At 36.0% G+C, this 12,502-nt stretch overlaps 1 protein-coding gene across 2 annotated transcripts in view; it reads right to left on the bottom strand.

Annotated features, from left to right (window-relative positions):
- The window catches only part of NOL4 (nucleolar protein 4), a 468,589-nt gene that overhangs the window by 140,782 nt on the left and 315,305 nt on the right, over positions 1 to 12,502 (bottom strand). The window lies entirely within an intron of this gene.

The following is a 12,502-nucleotide window of genomic DNA, read 5'->3' as shown; positions in this document are numbered from 1 at the left end:
ACCTCTTCTACCCTAGGTATCACTACTTCAAACCTTTAGCCCCAGATGAAGAAAGTGTGCCTGTAACTAAAATCAAGTTGAGTCTAGCAGAGCTAAGAAGAGTAGAAACAGTCCTGGGAAATCATTTGAGCATCTAGAGTCAACAGTGCTGGAAATGAAATGAACTCAAGGATCTTTCCAGCTGTGTGATATTTATTATATCCTTTCAACCACCCCTTTATATTTTTGCTTAAATCTGAGTTTCAATCATTTGCAGTAGAGCTTGGAGTAGTACAGAAACCAGTCATTACTGGTTCAGATTAACAACCCCAAGTTTCATATATGATAACTTAGATACCCGGGTCACCCCAGCTGGTATGTATAATTTCTGTAAAGAACAGAAACTGTTCTGAAATCTAACAGCAAAGTCAAATACTTTTGAAAGACCTTTACAATGGGAAATTTTAAATCATTAGCCTTCAAAACTGCCTCCATGCAATGACAACATATGTGTTGAATGCTTTAAGGACTGCACTACTATATTATTACCATAAAATCAGAGAGAACAAAACTAAAATAGATCACTGACATTAAAAGTAGAGTTACAATTTAAAATAAAGCCTATTTTTATAGTTCAGATCATTAACAAGGTAGAATCACCTAATCAAATATAAGGCACATATTCCATAGGTTTGAAAAATACACCATATATGGCTTTTAAATGGTAATATCTTAAAAGTGTTATAATACATGTATCTGAATATTAATATGCTGGGCTAATTTATTCTTTCTAGATATGATGTGAGACACACAAGTCGGCAGTCTACTATAGATAGTACCACTTAGCACCATGAAGGATGTTCATGGACCGCCCTAGGCAGTCAAGGTAAAAAAACCCATGTTAGACCTAAGAATATTCAGGACATAATCAATGAGAACATAATCAATGTTGTTGTTGTTTTTAATCCTTTGACAAAATAAACTAAAATTTTTGTAACTCTGAATTCTCTTTCACAGATGGTATGTCATTTCTTGCCTGTCTCACTGTTGAAGATCTAAAAGCTTTCAAGACTAACTGGATTAAGTTCAATTTCCACAGATTCCCACTTCAACCTCAGTCTATTTGAGTCTTTCCTTTCACTGTAAACTCTTAATATTCAATGGCTTTTGACACTGATTTAAATACCACCATTGTGCTGTACATTTCTTTTCATGTTGATTTTTTTTTCCTTCAAGCTAGACTGAGACAGGAATCAAAACATATCCTACTTTTTCCTCATAGCATCTAAGAAAGGTTCTCTACAGAGTTGGAGCTTAAGATAGTTTTTCTTTCTCTGCAAAGCCGTTGGTCTTAAAATATGGGGGAGTGAAGACAAACCATAGATGGAAAGAAAATATTTGCCAATGGCACATCTGCTAAAGGACAGTTATCCAAAATAAACAAAGAACACTAAAAGCTAAACAATAAGAAAACAACTTGATTAAAATATGGGCCAGTGACACCTCACCCAAGAAGATATACAGATGGCAAATAGGCACATGAAAAGATGCTTCACATCATATGCATTGGGGAAATGCAAACCGAAGCAACAAAGGGATATCACTACACATGTATAAAAATGGTCAAAATCTGGAACACTGACAACACTAAATGCTGGAGAGGATGTGGAACCACAAGCCTCATGCATTGCTGGTAGGATGCAAAATGATACCACCACCTTGGAAGATAGTTTTGCTTTTTCTTCTGAAACTAAACATATTCACCATGTGATTTAGCAATTGTGCTCCTTGGTATTTACCCAAGGAATTAAAATTTGTGTCTACACAAAACCTGCACAATAATGTTTCAAACAGCTTTATTTATAATTGCCAAAACCTGGAAATAACCAAGATGTGCTTCAATGAGTGAATGGATAAACTGTGGTTGATCCAGATAATGAAATAATATTTAATACCAAAAGAAATGAGCTATCCAGCCACGAAAAGACACAGAAGAATCTTAAATACATATTATTAAGTGTGTCTCCTGGGTGGTGCTAGTGGTAAAGAAACTGCTGGCCAATTCAGGAGACATAAAAGATATGAGTCTGATCTCTGGGTCGAGAAGATCCCCTGGAGGAGGGTGTGGCAACCCACTCCAGTATTCTTGCCTGGAGAATTCCATGGACAGAGGAGCCTGATGGGCTCCATAGGGTGATACAGAGTCAGACATAACTGAAGCACAAGTGAAATAAACCAATGGAAAAGACTATATATTGTATGATTTCAACTATATGACATCCTAGAAGAGGCAAAACTAGAGACAATTTTTAAAAAAATCAATAGTTGCCATGGCTTAGGGGACGGGGAGGGATGAATAGATAGAGCAACGAAGACTTTTAGGGCCATGAAAATACTCTGTATGATACTACAGTAGTGGATACAAGCCATTCTACATTTGTACAAATCCAAGGAATGTACACTTCCATGAGTGAAACTTAATATAAACTATTGACTTTGGATAACTATAATTCACCAGTGTAGGTTCATCAGTTGTATTAATAACGTGTGCTGCTCTGGTAAATAATGCTGGAAACAGGGAAAATTAGAGGGATGTGGGAATATGGGAAATCTCTATACCTTCCTCTCAGTTTTGCTGTGAATCTAAAACTGCTCTAAAAATAGTCCTTTTTAACAAATGGGAGAATATGGGTATTGGGGTGATAATATAAAATCAAGCAACAAAAATTACTATAGGCCTTCTAATAACCCACATAAAATATAGCAGTCATTGCCCCATAAACCTGTCTCATTTCAATAAAAACTCTGGATGATCATTCCCTAAACAAATCTCCATTTTAGGAACAATCATTTTCATTTCCATGTGTAAATCCAAAAAATCCAAATTAGACCTTTAAAAATACAAAGAAGCATAACTTAAGCCTGATGGAAGAGACATACCTGCTTATCCAAAAACACAGGTGCTGGTTTATGGGGACAAGATTAGATTTTTGTCTTAGTTGCATATTTCATTCATTATCTTGAGATAACACATGACCATCCTTCTTGAAAATATATTTGCACTTTCCTTTTCTCACATTTTTGTTCCCAAATAGAACTGCCAATTCTAGACCTAAAAAATCCCCACAAAGAGGAAGATTAACCTTATTTTTAAGGAAAGTTTGCTTACTCTGTGTTCAGAGCATTTTTTATCTTTATTTAATGATATTTTACTCTTTTTGATGCAATTATAGATAGGAGTTTGTTCTTAATTTCTCATTCTGAGAGTTTATTATTATGTATAGAAATGCAACAGATTTCTGTATATTGATTTTCTATTCTTCAACTTCGCTGCATTCAGCATTACATTTTATTTTTATTTTTTTTTTAAAGATTTTTCAGCAACTCTTTATTGTTACACTGTTTTGTTCTTCCGCTATTTATCTTCATTTCCATGATCTTCAATTAGGTCATTCCACCTATTCTGGATCAAGCCCAAATGGTTAAGTGGTAATATAATTCTTATTTTTTTCCAGAACACTTACTATTTAAAATGATAATTAGCATGTTTATATTCACATATTTATATTCAGAAGAGGAAATAAATATTTGACCTGCATAGTCTTTTATTTTTTATTAATATTTTTTATTTGCTTTTGCTCTTAAGATGGAGAAAGCAATGGCACCCCACTCCAGTACTCTTGCCTAGAAAATCCTATGGATGGAGGAGCCTGGTAGGCTGCAGTCCATGGGGTCGCTAAGAGTCGGACACGACTGAGCGACTTCACTTTCACTTATCAGCATTACATTTTAAAATATCAGTTACTTATTCTGGAATCTACTAGCCATTCTTAGCATCATTAAAAGTGTGATTACCTGACACTATGTGCCTTCTGATGAGATGCAAAATGAAGCATTTGTTCTTGCGTATTAGTCACTCAGTCATAACCCGCCAAGCTCCTCTGTCCATGGTATTTTTAAGGCAAGAATAATGGAGTGAGTGGGTTGCCATTTCCTCCTCCAGTGGATCACCCCAACCCAGGGAATGAACTCACATCTCCTGCCTTGGCAGGTGGATGCTTTACCACTGAGCCCCCTGGGAAACCATAAAGGAAACACACAGCGTAATTAAAGAAACAAGCTAATGAAAATAAAAACAAGAATTTGAATCAAATCTAACCTCAGTCTAGAATGGCGGTTCTCAAAGTGTGCCTGTTAGGTCAGCACTAATTGCATATCCTGGGAACTGATCAGAAATGGACATTATTTCTACCATTCTAGATCACCTGAATCAGACACTTTGGGGCTAGACACATAATCTGTGTTTTATTAATAAAATGCCTTCAAGGGGGATTCTGTTGTAGCTCAAGTTTGAGAACCACTGGTCTGAAGTTGGGCTTCCCTTGTAGTGCAGTTGGTAAAGAACCTGCCTGCAGTGCAAGAGTCCCATGTTCGATTCCTGGGTTGGGAAGATCCCCTGCAGAAGGAAATAGCAACTCACTCCAGTATTATTCCCTGGGAAATCTCATGGACAGAGGAACCTGGCAGGCTAAGTCCATGGAGTCGCAAGGGATCAGACATGACTTAGCGACTAAACCACCACAGTTTGAAACTAACTTCTTATAAGACAATAATAGTAAGACATAAGACATAAGAAAGAGCAGACAGATAAATCCAAAATATAAAACACCATATAGAACAACTGACTTTGGTGTAGCAATATCGTAGTGACACAGGGAAAAAAGTGACATATTAGAAGGGACTTAAAAGGTTTAATAAAGTGAAAGGTGTTGAATTTGCTTATATTGTGACTCAAATAAACTTAATGCAAAAAGACAATTTTGAGAAAATTGGGAATATTTGGCTATGGATGAGATTAGATGAGTACATTGCATACTTTTTGTTATATGTGATGACCTAACATTTGGATAAGCAAATATTTATCTAAGAAAAGGGGCTTCCCAGATGGCTCAATGGTAAAGAATCCACAAACAGTTTTGATCCTTGGGTCCAGATGATCTCCTGGAGGAGGACACAGCAACTTACTCCAGTATTCGTGCCTGGAAAATCCCATGGGCAGAGGAGCCCAGAAGACAGTCCAGGAAGTGATAAAGAGTCGGACATAACTGAGCATACATGCACCTGAGAAAATGTCCACATTTGTTAGAAGCAGAAAGGGATGAAATGCCATGGATATCTGGGATCTGCTTTTAAACACAGCAGAAAAAAAGTTTAAAAAGTAAAAAAAAAAGAAAAAACAACTGAAGCACTGAATTTAGGTGATAGATACTAGCAGTTCTATGTATCAGTTCAGTTGCTCACTTGCTGTTCGCGTCCGACTCTTTGCAACCCCATGAACCATAGCACACCAGGCCACCCCTGTCCATCACCAACTCCCAGAGTCCACCCAGACCCATGTCCATTGAGTCAGTGATGCCATCCAACCATCTCATCCTCTGTCGTTCCCTTCTCCTCCTGCCCTCAATCTTTCCCAGCATCAGGGTCTTTTCAAATGAGTCAGCTCTTCACATGAGGTGGCCAAAGTATTGGAGTTTCAGCTTCAATATCAGTCATTCCAATGAACACCCAGGACTGATCTCCTTTAGGATGGACTGGTTGGAACTCCTTGCAGTCCAAGGGACTCTCAAGAGTCTCCTCCAACACTGCAGTTCAAAAGCATCAATTCTTTGGCGCTCAGCTTTCTTTATAGCCCAACTCTTACATCCATACATGGCCACTGGTAAAACCGTAGCCTTGACTAGATGGACCTTTGTTGACAAAGTAATGTCTCTGTTTTTTAATATGCTGTCTAGGTTGGTCATAACTTTCCTTCCAAGGACTAAGTGTCTTTTAATTTCATGGCTGCAATCACCATCTGTAGCGATTTTGGAGCCCCCCAAGATAAAGTCAGCCACTGTTTCCACTGTTTCCCCATCTATTTGCCATGAGGTGACAGGACCAGATAGGGTTGCCAGAAAGTTCATTCAAGTTTTCCCATGGCATCGTATGGAAAAATCCAAATGAACTTTTGGCCAACTCAATATTATATTCTCTATTTTTAAAGACTTTTATACTTTAAAAATGAATATTAAAATGTAACAAAATTTAAATTTTTTTATATCGCCTCTATTTTGAATATTTTTAGGTGATAGTCATTTGCTCAACATTTAAAGAAGCACTGCTTAATACATAGAGAGTTGTTTTGTCCTATAGCATTGAATACATACAAGTTTTTTGAGTTTCAGTTATATTTTCAGTATAACTGAAAGTTATAAAGTTTGGAGAGGGAGTGCATTTGAAAAATTAGATAAGAAAGTGAATATTTAATTAAAATGAGAAAAGCCACAGTAAATGACAAGATTCTAAAAAGTCTATAAATGCTACAAACATCACAAATGGCAGAAATATAGTATTTTAAAAATTAAATAACTCCCCGGCCCATATTTGTTGTCTTTCCACATTTCTTGGCTGCATGTTCTTTGATTGCTTCTTCATATGACAATGATTTTGCATTACCATATTCTACAGAGAGAATAGAAAAAAAAAGACAGTATTTAGCATATCTGATGGAAATGTGTCTTTTACTATTGACAGTTTAGAAATTTTCCTTTGCTCTTCAAATTAAATATTGCTAATATCATGCAAATTGTTACATTGTTCTCAGCTGGGGAAGCTCTTAATTAAGTTCCTTTCATATTTAGGGCATCTCAAGTTTTCTTGGGAAATGACTGACTTCATTAAAATGACATTTATGAGTTTTATGTTTTCTTCATTGATATCAGTATTTTCTGTCAAATCCAATGTGAAATTTAAATCTTCTAACGTGAATAAATTCATTTCTCTTCATTAACTGTATTTGTCTTACTCCCAAGGAAATACTATCTTTAGTAAGACCTGAAAAATATTATTACAAGTCACTTACTTCTCAGCGTCAAAATGTCTATCAATTTCACTTGTCATTTTTGTTGATTTTTTCATATTTTATTAATGTTTTCTCTTAATTTTCTCTGTTATTAGTAAATAATACAAAGACAACAAAATGATACAGCTTTTATATATTTCAAATTAAGAATCTATAATTTCTCACCTGTTTTATATAAAAGATCCAAAAGACCTTTCCGCATGGCAAGTGAAATATCATTTTCCACTGTGTGAATGGTACTCAAACTATCTCTGTATTAATACTTAAAATTGCATGTGAATTTGCAATTACACATTTGTATAACCAGGGATTGATTTTTGCTATTTTGTTTATTGGTTTACCATAGTGTATATGCTTTTCTAGTATTGAGGCTAAAAAGGAGACATATTTGACACTTCATTTTGATGCCAAATGTTTGTCCAAAAATTACTTAAAGAGTCTTATGAAATTTTAGATATCTGAAAATCACTCCATTTCATAACCTCTGAAAGGAAATCTCTCTCATTTAATAATTTCAAAAACTCTGGCTACTTTTTTGGCACTTCAAAATGATAGTAAATATTTTTTTCAGGCTTGTTTTTCAAGATACTAGTTGGTTGAGCATGGTGGTTCTCTCATTTTGACATGTATCAGAATCTCCCAAAGGATCTGTTAAGGTACAGAGTACTGCATCTTATTCAGTAGGCCTAGAGTGGGGCCCACGAATTTTTATTTTAACAAGTGCCCAGATGAAGCAGATGCTGCTGGTCTTCATTCACCTGAGCTGCTATAACAAAAGTCCTATTGACTGGGTGTTTTAACAGAAATATTTATTTCTCAGCATTCTAGAGGCTGAGAGGGCTTCCCTTGTGGCTCAGCTGGTAAAGAATCCACCTGCAATGTAGGAGACCTGGGTTCAATCCCTGGGTTGGGAAGATCTCCTGGAGAAGGGAAAGGTTACCCACTTCAGTTCTCTGGCCTAGAGAACTCCATGGACTGTCCATGGGGTCGCAAAGAGTTGGACACAACTGAGCGACTTTCACTTCAGAGGCTGAGAAGTCCAAGATCAAGCTGTCATCAGATTTGATGTCTGAGAACCTGCTTCTTGGGTTCACAGGTTATGAAATTTGTTGACAAGAAAAATAAGTTAAGATGATGGTTAACTGTTTAATGGCTATTAGTGTTAGTTGCTCAGTCTATGGACTGCAGCCCACCAGGCTCCTTTCCATGGGATTCTCTGAGTGGGTAGCCATTCCCTTTCTCCAGGGGATCTTTCTGACCCAGGAATCAAACCTGGGTCTCCTGCATTGCAGGCAGATTCCTTACAGTTTGACCCACCAGGGAAGTGTAATACCTTATCCAAGCATACTTGTAAAATTTTTAAAATAAATATAAATAAGAAAAAAGATTATACTACTAAACTCAATAATGTATATTCACAAATATCTAAATAATTTCCAATTAAGATAACACATCAAAAAATTAAATGATAAACATACATTTATCTATTTAAGTTTTAAAATTCTTACATAGAGACAAAAATACTTGGGCTTAGTAACAAAATGTCTTTGTCACATTAAAATTGTACTATGAAAACATATCTAAAAACTGTAAGTTTTTATAGTTATGTATTAATAGATTTATTAACTTACAATGTAATCCTAATATACAATAGTTCACAATTGCCTGCTACCTAATTTTCAGTAGAAAGTAAAGGTTACTAGTAGTAAAAGGTCTATTTTAAAAACACCAAAAATACAGTTCCTGAACTGGGAACACTCAAACCAAAATATGGAGTGAAACTCCAGGGTATACTACTATAAAGCATCTTATATAGTGAGGAGGCAGTGACTGTTTATTCTTTACAGTGATTGGTTATAATATTAGAATTTTCTTAAATGATAATGATAGGAAGTTGGTTAATGCTTTCTTCATTTCAATTTTGGGGAACAGTTTGTTTTGCTTATGATTTTTCAGAGAAATCAGCAAGAACCAACCCAAGTCAAGTTCGTCTCCCCAAATAAGCTAAATTAAGCTTTGCTTGTATGATTAAACTTGTCTTGTCTGCTCAGGAAATTTTCAAGCTTGGTTTCCATTTGACTTTTTAATGTTAATGAGACAGTATGCATTCTTTCTTATAATTAATCTTTAAAATCCAGCATGTGTTTAACACCTACAGCCCATCTCAGACTAGTCATATTTCAGATGTTCAATATCCAACATATTCTATATTTGTATATACTGTAAAATGATCTCTAAATATTACTAACTACAGAGGAACTATGTTCATAAGATAGAGATTCTTTGTTTCCTAGGCAGATTACATTAAAGGTAATAAAAAACCTTTTATAATCTTTTATTTAAAGCAGACCAATAATCTAAGAATTTGGGGGCTTTTTAACAGAGAAAATAAAATGCAAGTTTTGTATTAGTCTATTACTAAACTCATTTTAAAAACCCATAAAAATAAATCTATTCAATTTTAGCCAGCTTTGACCACACACATAAAATCTCTTTTCCACAAATCTTCTGTAACTGTCTATATCCATTCAGCTTCTGTCCTATTTCTTTTGTTTATTCCAGAATAATCATTTTATTTAGGAAAAAATTACTTTTTCTCCTTTACTGCTCCACCCCCAAAAAACACTACATATCAAAACACAGAAAAAGTCCTTTATACCTTTCCTTATCGAAAAAAAATTCTATTTTCTTAAATTCTTTACATATACAGCTGTTTTCCTTTAAACTACTAGTTTTAATGTATGTATTGATTATAAATTTTATTTACCAGTACCACTGCTAGATGGTGAGTCAGAAGTAGAAAACAGAGCTATTCCTCTAGCTATTTCAAACATAAAACTTTTTATTCTGATTAATACAATTTATTAGTGATAGGAACAGAGAAGGCAATGGCACCCCACTCCAGTACTCTTGCCTGGAAAATCCCATGGACGGATAAGCCTGGTAGGCTGCAGTCCGTGGGGTCACTAAGAGTTGGACACGACTGAGCAATTTCACTTTCATTTTTCACTTTCATGCATTGGAGAAGGAAATGGCAACCCACTCCAGTGTTCTTGCCTGGAGAATCCCAGGGATGGGGGAGCCTGGTGGGCTGCCGTCCATGGGGTTGCATAGAGTCCGACACGACTGAAGTGACTTAGCTTAGTGATAGGAAGTCATCTATAAAAGCAGCTTTTCTGAGGATGGAGGATATTAGAAATATGTGAAAAAATCATACTGAGAGACTCAACATTAAACAGATAACAAATTATCTCAGATCAGTCAGGTCAATCGCTCAGTCAAGTCTGACTCTTTGCGACCCCATGAACTGCAGCATACCAGGCTTCCCTGTCTATCACCAACACTCAGAGCCTACACAAACTCATGTCTATCATATCAATGATACGATCCAACCGTCTCATTCTCTGTCTTCCCCTTTCCTTCTGCCTTCAATCTTTCCCAGCATCAGGGTCTTTGCCAATGAGTTGGTTCTTCGCATCAGGTGACCACAGTATTGGAGTTTCAGCTTCAGCATCAGTCCTTCCAGTCAATATTCAGGACTGACTTCCTTTAGGATTGACTGGTTGGATCTTCTTGCAGTCCAAGAGACTCTCAAAGAGTCTTTTCCAACACCACAGATAAAAAGTATCAATTCTTCGGCCCTCAGCTATTTTTATACTCCAACTCTCACATCCATCCATGCCTACTGGAAAAACCATAGCTTTAACTAGATGGACCTTTGTTGGCAAAGTAATGTCTCTGCTTTTCAATATGCTATCTAGGTTGGTCATAACTTTTCTTCCAAGGAGTAAGCGTCTTTTAATTTCATGGCCGCAGTCACCATCTGCATTGATTTCGGAGCCTAAGAAAATAGTCTGACACTGTTTCCATTGTTTCTCCATCTTTTTGCCATGAAATGATGGGACCAGATGCCATGATCTTAGTTTTCTGAATGTTGAGTTTTAGCCAACTTTTTCACTCTCCTCTTTTACTTTCATCAAGACTCTCTCTAGTTCTAGTTCTTTGTTTTCTGCCAGAAGGGTGGTATCATCTGCATATATGAGGTTATTGATATTTTCCAGGAAATCTTGATTCCAGCTTGTGTTTCATCCAGCTCAGCATTTCACATCATGTACATTACATCTAAGTTAAATAAGCAGGGTGACAATGTACAGCCTTGATGTACTCCTTTTCCTATTTGGAACCAGTCTGTTGTTTCATGCACAGTTCTAACTGTTGCTTCTTGACCTGCATACAGATTTTCCAGGAGGCAGGTCAGGTGGTCTGGTATTCCCATTTCTTGAAAAATTTTCCACAGTGATCCACATAGTCAAAGGCTTTGGTATAGTCAATAAAGCAGGAGTAGATGTTTTTCTGGAACTCTCTTGCTTTTTCCATGATCCAGCGGATGTTGGCAATTTTATCTCTGGTTCCTCTGCCTTTTCTAAAACCAGCTTGAACATCTGGAAGGTCACGGTTCACATATTGCTGAAGCCTGGCTTGGAGAGCTTTGAGCATTACTTTACTAGCATGTGAGATGAGTGCAATTGTGCGGTAGTTTGAGTATTCTTTGGCATTGCCTTTCTTTGGGATTGGAATGAAAACAGACCTTTTCCAGTCCTGTGGCCACTGCTGAGTTTTCCAGATTTGCTGGCATACTGAATGCAGCACTTTCACAGTGTCATCTTTTAAGATTTGATATAGCTCAACTGAAATTCCATCACCTCTACTAGCTTTGTTTGTAGTGATGCTTCCTAATTATCTCAGATGTTAACACACATTTCCAAGCAAAACAAGAGAGAAATATTGATCAGACTACAGAAAATCTGATGGAGTGGGGGTAGTGAGGAGAATATAAGCTATCATTCTAACATGGGTTTGGAACAACAGATTCTCATAAGTGTCTCCTGGAATAATGCCTAGGGCGCCAAAGGTTACTGAAGTTTTTCTGAGAAAATAATTGCTTCATCATTGAGCTTATTCCACTCAGAAATAGAAGCCATAAGTCAAAGGCGAAACATTTTATTTAACGTGAAGGAATTGCTCCTGAAATAATTTGTTACATATTTTAACCAATGTCTCAAGGTTTTTATTTATAAATGATGACAGAAATATGTGCTAGGAATGACATTTCAGGTTTTTTTCAATCATTTCTTAAGCGATTACACCACTTCTACGAGAAAGAATCAAAAAAAGTGTGTGTTTTTGAAACTTCTTGAGATATATGCCAGCAATACTGATGTTATCTTTCAGTACAAGGTGAGAATATAATTATATCAGAGCAGTCTTTTGACCTCATAAGCAAAGGTGTGACTCCCTGGTTTAAGTATTATTTCCAAATTTCAAACACAACTATTTAAGTTATTAACCTATCACCCTGAAAGAAAAATCCCCAAAGGGCAAACTTCACCTTCCAATATCTCAGTTAATTCCCACAATTAAAGTAAGAAAAGATAAATGTAAGCATCATATTTCAGAACATCTACTGTAAATAACATTTTGTTCAGGGACTTTTAAAAAGAAGAAAAATATTATACATACTATTGATATATTTCCCCTAAATTTACTGTAATATTATCTCATGTTTTTAGCAGAACATTTTTTTTCCTTAGAGTTAAAATTTATTTCAAAGTGAGGCTTGAA

The sequence above is a fragment of the Capra hircus genome, chromosome 24 (genome assembly GCF_001704415.2).
Source record: "Capra hircus breed San Clemente chromosome 24, ASM170441v1, whole genome shotgun sequence".
NCBI lineage: Eukaryota > Metazoa > Chordata > Mammalia > Artiodactyla > Bovidae > Capra > Capra hircus.
The sequence above is the reverse complement of the archived record's forward strand: the minus strand, read 5'-3'. Positions and strand labels throughout refer to the sequence as shown.